Source organism: Littorina saxatilis, linkage group LG16 (assembly GCF_037325665.1).
Source record: "Littorina saxatilis isolate snail1 linkage group LG16, US_GU_Lsax_2.0, whole genome shotgun sequence".
Lineage (NCBI taxonomy): Eukaryota > Metazoa > Mollusca > Gastropoda > Littorinimorpha > Littorinidae > Littorina > Littorina saxatilis.
The window spans coordinates 48,721,784-48,738,864 of NC_090260.1; the positions used below are offsets into that span (position 1 = coordinate 48,721,784).

The 17,081-nt window shown below is 43.3% G+C and overlaps 1 long non-coding RNA gene across 1 annotated transcript; it reads left to right on the forward strand.

Moving 5' to 3' along the window:
• Positions 1 to 634: 634 nt before the first annotated feature.
• Positions 635 to 2,349, forward strand: LOC138950128 (uncharacterized). The gene is made up of 2 exons (XR_011450514.1): positions 635 to 1,720; positions 2,038 to 2,349. It is a non-coding gene; the product is annotated as an uncharacterized lncRNA (long non-coding RNA).
• The last annotated feature ends 14,732 nt before the right edge of the window (positions 2,350 to 17,081 follow it).

Genomic DNA, 17,081 nt, shown 5'->3' on the forward strand with positions numbered 1-17,081 from the left:
ATCTGCGTATTCTTCGCCTATTGTCTTGGTGGCGAAAAGAGACGGATCAGTTCGTTTTTGCATTGATTTCCGCGCCTTGAACAAGATCACGCATTTTGATGCCGAGCCGATCCCTGACCCAGATGAGTTGTTTTGTAGTCTTGCTGGAGCAAACTTCTACACGAAGATTGACCTTGCAAAAGGCTACTGGCAGATTCCGATCAAGCCGGAAGATAGACATAAAACAGCTTTCCAAACTCCTCTTGGGTTGTTCCAATGGGTTAAAATGCCATTTGGACTGGTCTCAGCTCCAGCAACTTTTGCTCGGATGATGCGTAAGCTAAATCTTGCAGAGAACTCAGCAGTCAACTTTTACGATGACATTCTCATTGCTACGCAAACATGGTCAGACCACGTGAAGCAGGTTCGGGCTGTTCTGAGCAAGATGCAGAGATTTCGTCTCACGGCTCGACCATCCAAACTGTTTGCTGGGTTTTCTGAGTTAGAGTTTCTCGGACATGTTGTCGGTCGAGGATATCTCAAACCAGAGGACGGGAAGGTCAAGAAGATTTTGTCTGTGAATCGACCAACGACAAAGAAACAGGTTCGTTCCCTGATGGGGTTGTTAAGTTACTACAGGCAATACGTCCCTAACTTTGCAACCTTGACAGCTCCTTTGACGGATCTAACCCGAGACGATCACGGCAAAACTATCACATGGACGGCAGAATGTGATTCTGCGCTGAAAGCTGTTCAGGAGGTGCTGTCTACCTTCCCTGTTCTTCTCTTGCCTGACCTGAGTCAAGATTTCGTTGTGAGAACTGATGCAAGTCCGACAGGTTTGGGTGCAGTTCTAATGCAGGAAAAGGAGGGTCTTCTACATCCTGTTGCTTATGCGAGTCGAAAACTGCTTGATCGAGAGTCCAGGTACTCCACCATCGAACGTGAATGTCTTGCCATTGTTTGGGGACTCACAAAGTTCTCGCGCTACCTGCTTTGCCGGGAATTTGTCATACAGACGGATCACAGGCCACTCACATACATGGCGTCATGTAGGCTCAAGAACAGTCGTGTGATGCGTTGGGTGTTGTCTCTTCAGGAGTTCAAGTTCGTTGTTCAGCCGATTGCAGGCCAGTGCAATCAGTTTGCGGATTTGTTGTCTCGATCAGTCTGTGATCAAACTCTTTGAACAAGAAGAAAAATGGCCCTGGAAGTCAGATCTGTTTGTATAGGTACTGTATATACAAGTAGTGACGTTGACACTTTGAGTGGGACTTATTGTGTTAAAATGCAATGTATTATCATGGATGATAACATTTGTATGGTGTTATCGAGTTAAGAAATGAGAAATCTTTTATGCAGCTTTCTACTTGAAGTGGGGGGCATTGTCAGATATGACATTTATGGGTTTTATGTATGAACATGTATGTAATATGAGTACTTAATTAATGATGAAATGATGCTGTTATTAGTATGCATTAATTGACAGAAGTAGACTCGTATCGCGAAAAACATTATTATTGATTCGCATGCCTGTTGGACCATGATTATGGGGCCTGTACTGTTACCTGTAGAGCCGAGTCTCCACGCACTCACGTGCAACAGGTGAAAACCTGAATGTCCATTTTTTTGTAAGGTGAGCTGTTAGACTTGTGTCGCCAGTCACCTAAGCTGTAAGCTTCACTTGCCCATTGAACATGTAAGAGGCAAGTCGGGGAAGATTCTTTGCTCGCGTGCTCAGGTAAATTATTTTTCATGATATGTTTTCGCTAAGGAACACTAGTATGTTTATGAATAAGCATTCTTCATATTCGCTGTTATGTTAACTTAAGTGTTCATTGTACTAGTTCTTAATCTGGATATTCTGAATAGTTGTTAATGTGTGGATAAATAACTCGGACATGGATGGGAATTGATATTAGTATTGACAGTAGTTATTTAAGAATTCGTGTGTGTGTGGTTGAATGTAGAGTGTAATTACAGCCCAGGGTGAATGATGAGTGAATTGCTGTGTGTGTTATGCCTATGGAAATACTGACTCAAGAATTACTTTCACAGGAGTCTTCCCAGAGACAGAAGATGGAATTCGCGAGAGCTTGTTTGACCATTCAAGCAGACGCATGAAGAGATGAAGATGCACGAAGCAGAGCGACGTGATCTTAGCCGGACTTCACGGACCACGCCAGGAGTCGCCGCGTCGGCTGGGTGATGGAGAAACAGATGAACTACACTACGCTGTTCTGGTGATGGGGTAACACATTAATTTACTCATCTAGAACCCTGGGCGTATTGTGTATATGTGTGTGAATCCTGAACGTTGATATAATGTACATGCTTTACCAGTGAGCTATATAAACATATTGAGCTCCACGTATTTTCTTTTATTGTCAGGAATGAATCGGAGGAGAATAACGAATGCGTATAAATGAAATAGTAGCCTTCTGACTGACAGTCGGTATTGTAGATAATTCATTCCTGACAATATATATACTGAGAACATAACGGACACTATCATCATAACTTTATCAGTTGATATCTGATACTTCATAGTTTCTTCTTTTTCTTCGTTCATGGGCGGGAACTCCCAAGGCTTTTACGTGTATGGCCGTTTTTACCCCGCCATTCAAGCAGCCATACGCCGCTTTCAGGGGAAGCATGATGGGTATTTTCGTGTTTCTGTAATCCCCGAACTCTGACATGGATTGGAGTACATGATCTTTTCCGTGCGCACTTGGTCTTGTGCTTGCGTAAACACACAAAGGGGGATAAGGCACTAGCAGGTCTGCACAAAAGTTGACCGGATAAGTTGATCGGAGAAAAAAACTACACACTTAACTCAACAGGCGTGGCCGGTGTGGATTGGAACCCTAGACCTGCCGCTCAGGAGGCCGGCATCTTATTCCCTAGGCCAATGCGCCCATCTGCTTCCAACAACAATTCATATCTTATACTTTATAATTGTCAGTCTCTGATGTGAGCCTCAGGTACCAGTTCGACGCCCAGGTGAGCGGGTTACGGGTGGTGTCGTGGATGATGACGGGGACTGTTTCAATGGTTACATATCTCTTCGTTACGGCTCTAACTTCGGGCAGTATTATCATCACTGTATGATTTCAGTTAACACCAAAATACTTGCGGTTACATATATCTATTTGCTACTGCACCAAGTTTGGATAGCTTACGATAACAATTCATATGTCATACTTTATAGTTTAGTTTTCTGTCTCCACTGTGTGGCCCAGGTACCGGTTCGACAGCCAGGTGTGCGGGTTACAGGTAGCAGGGAGGTTTAGATATTGCGTCACCTACCCCGGCCTCACCTATCCCTATCGAGATAAGTCACGCAGAGGAATGTTTTTAAAACTGTTAGTTAGGTACCACGTCACGTATCAAAGTAGGGAAAATTAAGCTCCTTTCGAACATCATGCATTTCGTGCTTTAAAAAAATATCGTGGACAGTGCGCTGAAGTCCGCAGCAATACCCAGTGTCGAAACTGCTGCTGTCATTGTGTGGGTGTCGCTGTGACTTGAACTTTTAGTTCGAGAAAAGATTTGGAGTTTTTTCTCTTATTCTGTCTGCCTGTTTCCTTTCCTCTCTCTCTTTTGGAAAATGTGGTGATGGATGCACTCGTGCGCGCGGCATATATGTGTGTGTGTGTGTGTGTGTGTGCGTGTGTGTGTGTGTGTGTGTGTGTGTGAGTGTCTGTGTGAGTGTCTGTGTGAGTGTCTGTGTGTCTCTCTCTCTGTCCGTGTAAGTGTGCGTGTGTGTGTGTGTGTGTGCGGGTGTTTTTGTGTGCGAATGTGTGTATTGGTGTGTGTGTGTGTTTGTGTGTGTGTGTGTGTGTGTTTGTGTGTTTTAATGACTTTCTGCGTGTGTGTTTCTCTGTCTGTTTGTTTGTCTGTCTGTTTGTCTGTCTGTCTGTAAATGAGTGTGCGAGTGTGTCTGTGTGCGTGTGAGTGTGTGTGTGTGAGTGTGTGTGTGTGTGTGTGTGTGTGTGTGTTTGGGTGTGTGCGTGCGTACGTGCATGCCTCTATGTGCATCACTTGGCCATCACTTCAAATGAATTGGACGGAACATTACTTGCAGGTCGTTAACACAGTTTTTATGAAACAACACATTCTTGCAAGGCAGTTTTACTAACCATAATCCTCTTACACACACACACACACACACACACACACACACACACACACACACACACACACACACACACACACACACACACACACACGCACGCACACACATTCACACACACACACACTCACACACATACACAAACACTAACACACACATATACATATACACACATACATACACACACACACACACACACACACACCCACACACACACACACACACCCACACACACACACACACATACACACACACACACACACACACACACGAAACAAGACACGTGGTGCACGTTTTTCGCTTTTTAAAGCTGTGGTCTATCTATGACCATCCAGGGCAACGCGTTTGAAAATATAGAGCTGAGAATAATGTACAGAATTCTGTACAATGAACGCTGCCTGAAACCCAACCGTTACTGCATGTATGAACTTGAAAGCTTCATTCAACGCCTGAATATTGCTTTGACAACTGAGTTTGCTCTCTCAGGGCTGAGCATAATGTATTGTCAAGAGAACAAAAGCAGAAACAAATATTAGCCTGTGCAGAGATTCGAACTTAAGACCTTGAGATTTTAGGGCCGATGTCTTAACCGCTAGGCCACACCATTTTGCTCTGAAAAATTCCAGTTTGCCCTCTCAGGGCTGAGCGTACTGTATATTCAAGAGAGAGAGCGATGAAAAAAAATAAACGCCTCTGCGGAGACTCGAACTTAGGACGTCGAGATTTCGTGGCTGATGTCCTAATCACTAGGTTACTGCGCCAATTGTTAGAATCATGAAAACATATCAATCTGAATTCTTTTTTTTTTAATTCTTGAAGCAGCATGATTTATACTTCTATCTGTCTATTGTTCAGAAGTGAATATCATTATTCCTTTGATATTTGATTTCAACTGCACAGGCTGAGCTTTGGAGTGAATCATTTACTGTTCTTCTCATTTTTCTTGCATGTTGAAAATAGAGATATCGCAGCTGTCGCACGGTGCGAGTGTCCTGTAGCATGGTGGCACATGTGTAAACATGGCTTGAGTTTCCGTGAAACATGTTTGCAAAATAAGGGCACATTTGACCGGCAGTTGGGGCGTTTTTTGCAACGCATGAATGGAAATTGAAGCATATAACGATATAAAAATATCAATGTTTATCTAATGGTCAACACTGTTGGTGTGGCCTAGCGGTTAAGACATCGGCCCTAAAATCTCAAGGTCTTAAGTTCGAATCACTGCAAAGGCTAATATTTGTTTCTGCTTTAGTTCTCTTGACAATAAAGTATGCTCAGCCCTGAGAGAGCATACTCAGTTTGCATAGCACAATTCAGGCGTTGAATGAAGCTTTCAAAGTCATACACGCAGTCTAGGTGGAGTTTCAGACCGCGTTGAATGAAGCTTTCAAAGTCATACACACAGTCTAGGTGGGGTTTGAGACCGCGTTGAATGAAGCTTTCAAAGTCATACACACAGTCTAGGTGGGGTTTGAGACCGCGTTAAATGTACACAGTTCTGTACATGATTCTCAGCCCTATCTTTTCAAAGTCTCAGCCCCAGAAAGTCATAAATATACCTCGTCATTAACACGCTTTATTCAAGTGTCGCACACAATCATCAGGTTCCTGGACTCGTTCCTGCCGTCTGCAGTCAGGTTGCTCACCACCCCGACCTGAATTGATAGCAGTCTGTGTCACGTGCCGCCTACATCCCCTGGTTGACACACGTCCGTGCATGTGTGCATGCATGTCGGTTGTTTTGTGTGTGTGTGTGTGTGTGTGTTGGTGCGTGTGTGTGTATGTGTGTGGGTGTGTGTGTGTGTGTGTGTGAGTGTGTGTGAGTGTGTGTGTGTGTGTGTGAGTGTGTATGTGTGTGTGTGTGTGTGTGTGTGTGTGTGTGTGTGTTTGTGTGTGTGTGTGTGTGTGTGTGTGTGTGTGTGCAAGTCGTAAGTGGATACACATAAACACAAAACGACAACACCTGCGTTTTAAGTACTTGGATTACTCATTTGAATTGGCTGCTGTTTCTAATTTCACTGTGAACGTATGTCTAAATTATACTTATCAAACTCGGATTCATTTTCTCTCAGATGAGACCTAGCTCACACTACACAGACCCCTGTGAGCCAAACATACTCACCAAAACTCCTCACCATTAGTCTCAACCCTCTCACGTCGAGTTTCTTCATACCTCTTGGTCCGTGTGTATTTTGGCCGCAGGGCTGTGGACACATAATTTAATACGTCTTATCCCTCCTCTGCTTCTTTACCTCTGTAAACTTGTAGAGCTAGGTATTTTTCGATAAACACCCAGCAACCAAACAAATAACGAGCCAGCAACAGCCTGAATCCTCGATAACTGCTGCACAGTATCAAATGCATTCAACGGCACAATCCTGGAAACAAAAAGACAAAAGGGGACTCGTTTCGCACATGAATATCATGACACGATTTTTGGTGGCAGAAGGTATGATGAGCAGTAAACAGGCACTCGCAGAGTTTGTGTCAAAAAGTTCGGTTTTTTAATGAAAACGTCGAAGTTATGGGATAAAAAAAGCTTACACACCTCGTCCTGAATATCGTGCATATTTTCCCTCGGGTCGATTTACAGGTATTACCTCGCCAGAGGCTCGGTAATAGGGAGATTCAAGAGACAGCACGTTTCGTTTTGCAGCTCGTTTCGTTTGGTGAATGAGTCACCCCGCGAAACGGAACGTGAAACGAGACGGCATAGGCCACAGACAAGATTTAGATGTATTCACGTTTCGTTTCGGAATGAAGGAAGGGCGATAAATCTTCAAGTGAAATTATCACGTCTGTCCTCGATCAGAATGGGGAAAAAAAAACCTAGGAGGTGGTCCAGAATCGGGCATACTTTGATTATTTTCAGTCCAAATAAATCACACAGACTTTGTTTATACAAAATCACATACGAAGCCAGAATAAAAATTCGATGCGATGACCTACTTCTGCTTCGCCATTTGCTTTCTTCACCATGAAGTTGGATAAATGTACCAGGATCAGCACCCTTCAAAATATTTCAGTTCACAACAGTTGTCTACCTCCAATGAACACATTCTCAGCGCTGAAAGACTGTGAAAGGGTTGATGAATCTAGCAATGCATAAAATGGCCAACAAATAAAACTGTTAGTGTGCAAAAATACTCACAAAAGTTGACGAAATATTGTTCGTTTTTTGGGGGTGGAAAACGTGACTGCGTTTTGACGTTCCACGTTCCGTTTCAGTTGACCTTCACCTTTCCAGCGAGAGACTCCCGAAATGATGACGTTTACCACGACTTCAAAACGAAACGTCCCGACGTTTCGTTTATTAAATCTCCCTAATACCTGAAAGTCGACCCCATGGAAAATATTCACGATATTCAGAACTCGGAGTGTGTAACATACATGTATATATATAAATCTGTTTACTTGATTTTAGTCCAAAACAGGGAAACTGACAAGAAGTGCTAACAGAATGGAATGATTTGCACGGAACTATACAACCGCGCATTGATCGATCGCCTTGCGCAGGTTGACTGGTTGAGTGAATAAAATGCGATCAAACTTTCGCACAAAAACTCCTCTTTTCTTTGAATAACTGAAGAAAGGAGGAATAAAGAGGTTACACACCTCGTCTCAGTGATTATCAAAAATAATAGTCTCAGTTCGCGGTCATGAAAAAAGCTCGCTAAATGAAAAAGCTCGCTAAAGCTCCCATTTTTCATGATCCGCAAACTTCGTCCATTATTTTTAATAATCACTGAGACTCGGCATGTAACCTCTACACATTGCACCATTGAATACGTCCCGTTGTATTATTTAAAATGTCACATTGCACCATTGAACATCCTTTGCACCATTGAATACGTTACATAGTGGTAGTAGTGGTAGTAGTAGTGACGGTGGTGGTAGTAGTAGTAGTAGTAGTAGTAGTAGTAGTAGTAGTAGTAGTAGTAGTAGTGACAGGAGTAGTGGTTTCCATAAGCCTCGCGGCTTTTTAAGCGTCTCATCTAATTTCAAATTCGTTGTCGGTCGATCATATTTAACACTTTCTACCCCACCTATGTTGATCAAGTGTTTTTTTTAGCCCAGACCAGCTGTGCTGCAGCAGGTCACTCAGAATTGTAGTAACTGTGTGGAAACTGTGTATCAACACGCTGCAATGCAGGCATTAGATCGACGTTACAGGAAACAACTGAAGTGACTGTGTGTACGGATATATCCGTACCAGGTCAGATAGTCATAAGAGTGGGTACGGATATATCCGTACCTGGGAGACAATGAGTTAACATGCTCAAACTCGCTTCCTTGATATCAATCATCATACAAATAAAATGACTGAATGTCAGAATGATAAGTTTTTCTTTGTCAAGCAGATGTGAAGGAAATCAAACGGCTAACAACTGAGTCAGGCCGAGTAAGCATTTGTATCCTCCACGATTCACGAACACCAACAAGATACACGTAAAAAAGTGGAAATGTATGTTGCACGTAGTGAACAGACTTCATAAACCAGCGTACAGTTAACTTCGTGAATCGTAGTTAGTTTAGTAGCACACTTGACGACTGTCCCTCGAGGAGAAAGGTCTCGATGTTATTCGCGCGGGAGGAGAAAATGCCCGGAGAGAATGCAGGAACAGGTTCCTGCCCTTACTTGTGTTTTCTGAGACGCGATCGTCAAAGCACTTTAACAGTGCGTCCAGTAACCTGTCCATGAGAAGAGGTTCCCGGCCACATGCCGGGAAAGAAGAATCATCTGAGAATCCGCCGAATGTCGCATTTCTCTGGACCAGTTTAGCTGAAGTTCGACGGGACTTTCACGAAGCTAGCAGCGAGGTTACAGGAAAGTCCGTATAGTTGGACCCAGAAAGGTCACGGGACGAAGTGAACTGGTTAGGTCGAGATCGCCAGTCGGAGGATTAAGTACACCGCTACTTTTTTCAAGTGAAGGACATATCGGCAGTTTTTTGTGTGTGATCTAGTTGAGTTAAGCCATGTTCAGGAGAACCTATTTAATTAAGATATAATTAGTATTTAGCAACTAGATCAGATGGTTGCCGCAGTCTGGTCAGAATCCTAACTGTGAACTGTGACTGTATTTTTTACGCTTACACACTCGCCGTGTGTCGGTATTTGTACTGTGGATATCGTGTGCCAGTGATTTCACGGACTGTGTGTGTGTTTTTTCTGTCTACCTCACGGGTAGCGATTTTTGTAGACTCTGGGTAAGATTATTGTGTTAGTTTGTGCACAGGATTGTCAAACAGTTTTTTACATGTCGTCAAACCTGTGAGTATCAATCAATCAATCAATATGAGGCTTATATCGCGCATATTCCGTGGGTACAGTTCTAGGCGCTCTGCAATGATGCCGTGTGAGATGGAATTTTATATGGCCAGTAGATTGCAGCCATTTCGGCGCATATTTACCTTTCACGGCCTATTATTCCAAGTCACACGGGTATAGGTAGACAATTATTAACTGTGCCTAAGCAATTTTGCCAGGAAAGACCCTTTTGTCAATCGTTGGATCTTTAACGTGCACACCCAATGTAGTGTACACGGGGGGTGTTCGAACGCCGAAGAGAGCCTGCACACAAAGTTGACTCTGTGAAATAAATTTCCGCCGAACCTGGGGACGAACTCACGCTGACAGCGGCCAACTGAATACAAATCCAGCGCACTACCAACTGAGCTACATCCCCGAGTACCCGGTTTTGAATCCATAACACTGATATCTTTCTTTTCATGATTGTGTGTGTATGTGTGTATATATCATAACTGTATTATTTGTTTGACTCAATACAGTGGAGGGAACTTATAATTGGAGTTGTGGTTTGTTCCTCAATAATATCATAGTAGCGCATGTACATTCATTCACAACAGATTCTTGAAGGTGTTAGTGTTTTGTGAACTTTTAACAACATCAGAAAATGTGTTCCATGATGGTGCAACTCTGTCAAAAAAAGGAATGTATTCGGATTTTAGTTTTACTAATTTAAAAACAAAAATGTGTCAGTATAAGTCCTTGTTGCATCAGTGGTAGACCTTTTGAAAAATGACTCTACTTTGACATTATCCTAAAAATCTGTATAAGTCTGTACCAAGTCACCTCTGAGCCTTCTCGATGTAATAGTCGGGAGATTGTGTGTACGCAGTCTGTCGACATATACCATGTTTTTTCTAAGCTTTAACCAGTTTTGTGGCTCTGCTTTGCACCCTTTCAAGGGCTGCTGATTGACGCTTCAGAGATGGATGCCAGATGACGTTGGCGTATTTTAAGTGTGGTCCAAGCAGTGGTTTATACAATTTTATACACGTGTCGTTGTCAAGATAGGAAAAAAAAATCTCTTTATTTTGCCAAGTATTTTTATTTGCCGTATTGATTATGTTTCGAATATATTTGTCAAAACTCAGGTGTTCGTCAAACTATTGCACACAAATAGTTCTCCTCCTTACACCCCAAGACTCTTTTCGTTTCATCAGTCACCTTCATTAAAGGCTGCCATATTCGTAGCGTTCATTAATTAATTCATATTGTTTACATGTGCCAATAATGTTACTGCACATTTAAGGGGATATAATAACGATTGGCTGTAGCTTTCGAACACAGAAAAAATTATTTCAGTATTGCAAAGTGGTGTTGATAGTGTCGAATGTAAACAGAACAGTCTCAAACGCCGTCTTTGGTTTACGAAACGTCACGAAGTGGCGTCAACGGTCTAAAAATAGCCCAAGTCCTGGAGAACTGTTGCTAAACAATGCAATAAAGAATTAATTATTTCTTGTAATTGGTGAGGACTTCAAACCTAAAACTTTGCAGGAAGCTTAATTTATACATCCCCACAACGATAGGAAAAGCCCTGGAAGTAATTAAACTAATTAAATAGGACTATGTCAGCCTTTAACAGCTATTGTTTTCAGCGTGGCAATAGGGTCCGATATTTAGACGAGACAAGTATAATGCCGACGAGTCGAAGACGAGTCGCATTATACTTGTTCGAATCTAATTATCGGACTCTATTGCTACGCTGAAAAACACAATAGCGTTTATATAGCTATTCAGACATTATATTCTCTGTTACTAGCAGTTAAGCCCGGCTTCGCCCGGGAGTAAGCGGAGTCCTGTAGCAATTTAAGACGCTCGCTATCCCATTATCATTAGCTTTACCTCCTTTGTTTGGATACAAAAAAAGAGTTATCTCCCTTACCTTCTAGAAATTTCCGGAACTGTCCAGTTAATTTTTCTTTCTTCATTTCTTCCCCTCATAGGAGCAATAGCGAGTCTCTAATATCACTGGCATGATGTGCTTGCTACAGGTGAACAGTAGGCACTGAACTGGTCTTGCACCATATAGGCTGTATTCAATAAATGGGAGGTCCATAATCTGAGAAAGGAAACAATGAATCAAGAAACTAAAACCCAGGTGCACATCTGCGGCACCTAGGGAGTGTACGTGCACACTATCTTGTTCCTGCCTCTTGCCATCTCAGAGGTATGGCGACCACAGACAAAAAAGAGTTATCTCCCTTACCTTCTAGAAATTTCCGGAACTGTCCAGTTAATTTTTCATTCTTCATTTCTTCCCCTCATAGGAGCAACAGCGAGTCTCTAATATCACTGGCATGATGTGCTTGCTACAGGTGAACAGTAGGCACTGAACTGGTCTTGCACCATATAGGCTGTATTCAATAAATGGGAGGTCCATAATCTGAGAAAGGAAACAATGAATCAAGAAACTAAAACCCAGGTGCACATCTGCGGCACCTAGGGAGTGTACGTGCACACTATCTTGTTCCTGCCTCTTGCCATCTCAGAGGTATGGCAACCACAGACAAAAAAGAGTTATCTCCCTTACCTTCTAGAAATTTCCGGAACTGTCCAGTTAATTTTTCATTCTTCTTTTCTTCCCCTCATAGGAGCAATAGCAAGTCTCTAATATCACTGCCATGATGTGCTTGCTACAGGTGAACAGTTATCTCCCTTACCTTCTAGAAATTTCCGGAACTGTCCAGTTAATTTTTCATTCTTCATTTCTTCCCCTCATAGGAGCAACAGCGAGTCTCTAATATCACTGGCATGATGTGCTTGCTACAGGTGAACAGTAGGCACTGAACTGGTCTTGCACCATATAGGCTGTATTCAATAAATGGGAGGTCCATAATCTGAGAAAGGAAACAATGAATCAAGAAACTAAAACCCAGGTGCACATCTGCGGCACCTAGGGAGTGTACGTGCACACTATCTTGTTCCTGCCTCTTGCCATCTCAGAGGTATGGCGACCACAGACAAAAAAGAGTTATCTCCCTTACCTTCTAGAAATTTCCGGAACTGTCCAGTTAATTTTTCATTCTTCATTTCTTCCCCTCATAGGAGCAACAGCGAGTCTCTAATATCACTGGCATGATGTGCTTGCTACAGGTGAACAGTAGGCACTGAACTGGTCTTGCACCATATAGGCTGTATTCAATAAATGGGAGGTCCATAATCTGAGAAAGGAAACAATGAATCAAGAAACTAAAACCCAGGTGCACATCTGCGGCACCTAGGGAGTGTACGTGCACACTATCTTGTTCCTGCCTCTTGCCATCTCAGAGGTATGGCGACCACAGACAAAAAAGAGTTATCTCCCTTACCTTCTAGAAATTTCCGGAACTGTCCAGTTAATTTTTCATTCTTCTTTTCTTCCCCTCATAGGAGCAATAGCAAGTCTCTAATATCACTGGCATGATGTGCTTGCCGCGTACAGGTGAACAGTTATCTCCCTTACCTTCTAGAAATTTCCGGAACTGTCCAGTTAATTTTTCATTCTTCATTTCTTCCCCTCATAGGAGCAACAGCGAGTCTCTAATATCACTGGCATGATGTGCTTGCTACAGGTGAACAGTAGGCACTGAACTGGTCTTGCACCATATAGGCTGTATTCAATAAATGGGAGGTCCATAATCTGAGAAAGGAAACAGTGAATCAAGAAACTAAAACCCAGGTGCACATGTGCGGCACCTAGGGAGTGTACGTGCACACTATCTTGTTCCTGCCTCTTGCCATCTCAGAGGTATGGCGACCACAGACAGACACACAGACACACAGACACACAGACAGACACTCTCTTTTATTATATGTATAGAAAATCATGTTTTTGTCAGTAACAACTACCAGAATGGTCCATGTCGTTGATTGCAGACGACGGTTATATAGTGAGCATATCCCTTCGCGCATGTATCCACGGAAATCACCGAACATTGAAAAACCCACGGACATGTAAAGGGAGAAGACTGGAGATAACCGGCTGTTTCGCATTACGTCAATATGCTAGGAATCATATGACGTCATGACGTATCATGCTTGCCTACGTATATTCTATGTTCGAAAGTCTGACTTCTGTTGGGGAGACCGGTAACTTAAATTCATTCCAACATTGCACGACGTTCTATGTGACAGGAGAGTTTGCTGAATATTTTTTTTGTGGAAATATCGTCTGCTATATATAGAATCAGAGATAGGTCGCTTAAGATTGCATCTTCTTGAACTTTGCAAGGTTTGTTGCCTGTTGAAGAACTGGATTTTACACGTAATGTATTTCATGTACGGAAAGCCCAACAAAAAAGCAAATGGCATCGTCTGTCGACTAGTCACAGAAACAAACCTGGCGAGGTATGCGTGTACTGTATACACGTGGAAGAAACCGGAACCATGCGTCTTTGTTATTGCCGATATCAAAAAACAAGAAAGGTAGATTGTCGAAACGTTTGTTAATGACAAAACAATACATTCACAGATATTTCGACCCAACGGTTTTTAAGTGAACAGACAGAACAAATATTAACACACAACTTATCTTGATAGTTCTATCAGAATAGAACTATACTGTTCAAAAAAAGAAACGCATAGTTGCTACTTGCCAAATTTGTTTTATTTTTCGAAAAAATTAACAGAAAATCCAATATTTAGATTATTTGTTTGAAATTTGGTATGGACACAGTTGAATGCACACACAGTTCATTTGCATCTTCAAATCAATCAGTCAATCAATACGATTGGGTGCCGAGGCTGTCAAGTCAGTAGGGGGTGTGACTGCCTTGAGCAGCAACAACTGCCCGGCACCTTCTGGGCATGGACTGGATCAGATGCCGGATATCTTGCTGTGGGATGGTGTCCCACTCCTCCTGAAGTGCCTGCAATAGATCGCGGTGATTTGCCGGCGCTTCTTCTCGCCTGCGCACACGTCTGTCCAATTCATCCCAGAGGTGTTCTATCGGGTTCATGTCTGGCGACATGGATGGCCAGGGAAGCACCTGGACATGGTGGTCGGTGAGGAACTGGGTGGTGAGTCGTGCTGTGTGCGGGCGAGCGTTGTCCTGCTGGAATATGGCATCATGGTCAGCCAGAAGAGGAAGGGCGTGTGGGCGCAGAATTTCCTCCACGTATCGCTGGGCAGTTATGCGCCCTTGGACGTGCACCAGGGTGCTCCTTCCAGCGGTATTGATCGCCCCCCACACCATGACGCCTCCACCACCATGAACGGGTGCCTCATCCACACAGTTGGGCGCGTAACGTTCGTTTACTCTCCGGTAGACCCTCCTCCGACCATCATGTCGCTGGAGCAGGAAGTAGGACTCGTCGCTGAACCACACGTGTCTCCAGTGATTCCGGACGGTCCAGCGAAGGTGCTGGTTGCCCCACTGCACTCGGTTCTGGCGATGGCGGCGGGTGAGGACAGCTCCTCTGTGAGGTCTGCGAGCTCTCAAACCAGCTTCATGCAGGCGGTTCCGCACGGTCTGGTCCGATAATCGGTGTGGCCCGGGGAGAGCCTGGACAGAAGATGAGGCCGACAGGAAACGATTCCGGAGGTGGCGGAGCCGTATGAAGCGGTCGTGAGCAGCAGTTGTCGCCCTTGGTCTTCCCGCTCGTGGCAAGTCAGCAACGGAGCCAGTGGCTTGAAACCTGACCCACAGTCTACTGATGGTGCTCTGGGACACGTGGAAGTGCCTGGCGATTGCACTTTGACTTTGGCCTGCTTGTAAACGACCCAATGCAATTTGGCGGTCTTCTCTGCTCAATCGGGCCATCTTTCGTCGCTGAATTGTCGTCTGATTTCTTTGTGGCGAACAATCCGCTTTTATGGGTTTTGGAAGACATGGTGAGAGCTCAATATTCCCCGAGTTTCACGAGATTACACTGAAGCATGACGAGTGGTCATGCCAAATGAGCAATTTTGACATTGTAGCCACTGATAACGCATGCGTCACGTGCAGAGCTCACTTGTGGCAATGGACGAAAGGTCGACGACCAGATAAACATTTTCTGCAGTTTGGTGGATATCCTTGTAGCCATATAACTAAATTAACCAAATATTACAAGCTATGCGTTTCTTTTTTTGAACAGTGTATCAAGATAAGTTTTGTGTGAATGTGTTTGTCTGTCGGTGTAGTTTTATGCTTTGTCTATTTGCATGTTTGTCTGTCTGTGTGTTTGCACTTATACTCACGCATATCTCTGGTGCGTTGATTCAGCTTTTTCAATGATGTGAGTTGCCTGGAAGTATGGTACACACGGTCTTCGGACAAAATCAGATTCCTTCCTGGAATCAAAAAGGAGATAATACCTTTCAGCAGCCTTTCAGCATTTTTTAAGACAATAATTGCGCGAGGTCAATGGGTCACTTTTCTCACCTACGCTTTTCTGTGGCAATAGAGAGTTATAGCAGGACGGTGGTCGTCCTGTCTATGAAAAAAAGAATCAGCGTGTTGAAAGAACCCATCAGCTGCACAGGGAAGTTGATCTTTAAGCATATTAACTGATCAAGTTTTCTGGTATTCCCGTTAGCATAGCTTTCCAGGCGCCAGCGGTGACACAGCAAAAAAGAGATTCTAGTTCGAAATACCCTACAGTCACTAGCTGACAGTAGTGAACGACGAAGAAGAAGAAGACTAGTTGACAGTGTGATAGCTTTTTAAATAGCTTAGATCAGATGTCTATTATCTAGAAGTATTTATCTACTATTACCAGCAGTCGACACGCAGTGATACATATGCCCTTTGACCTTTCCTTGGGGATATCCCGTACTAAAAATAGAATACGAGATTATGGGAAAGCTGTTCAAGGGCACTCACGCACAATATTCGATTTTTAATACACCTTTGGGATAAATCAAAAAGAATAAAATACAAGAATATAGAGTTCAGAAAAGAAGAACAAAAAAGTTGACAAATCATTTTATACCAAAGTCTTTGGGGACTCGAACCCGAGACCGCCGGCATTGGAGGCAAACGTCTTACCAACCCGCCACAAGGCTGCTTACCTGTAAAAACTAAAACTTGAACTGCCAACATAACTGCCACGTATCCGGGTCAGTTTTCAAATCTAGCATTTGTTGACTCGGATTGACCTCTCGTTGGCAGTAGTGGTTGACTCGGGAGATTTTAACTTCAAATAATTACACTTGAGTTCTTGAGCGTGGCGACGACTGACTCGAGTTTCCGAGTCTCTCCGTTCGTATTTGTGTACTGTTCTCTATATCTCACTGTTCGGGACTAATTCAGTTCATAACTGACCATACGCTTCCGGTCACTTTGTATAAGTTTGGAAAGCAATATGAAGTAGCAATAATTTCAAGCGTGACCGACATTATTGAAACTAAATGCATTGACCAATCGCCGAAAAGCGCTGACGTTATTGCATGAAAAATACCCAAAATCCTCTATTCTCGATGACATACTAAGGAGTTAGTTCGGGAGAACGACGATCTATGGACGGTTTATTATATAAAGGGAAGCAAGCAGTTAAAAACGGGCGTCGATAGAGCCAATGAACAGGGATGGGAACTTGTAGTATTTTCATCCACTTGTGCTTAGATCAATTAGGATCACAACCAAAAGAAAAGTATGAATATGCACACACCGCTTTGTCTAAATCACAGAGCGAAGGCGAAGATGCGTTCGTTAAACTAGCGGTTTTCACGACGAAGGTTAATAATGTGAGC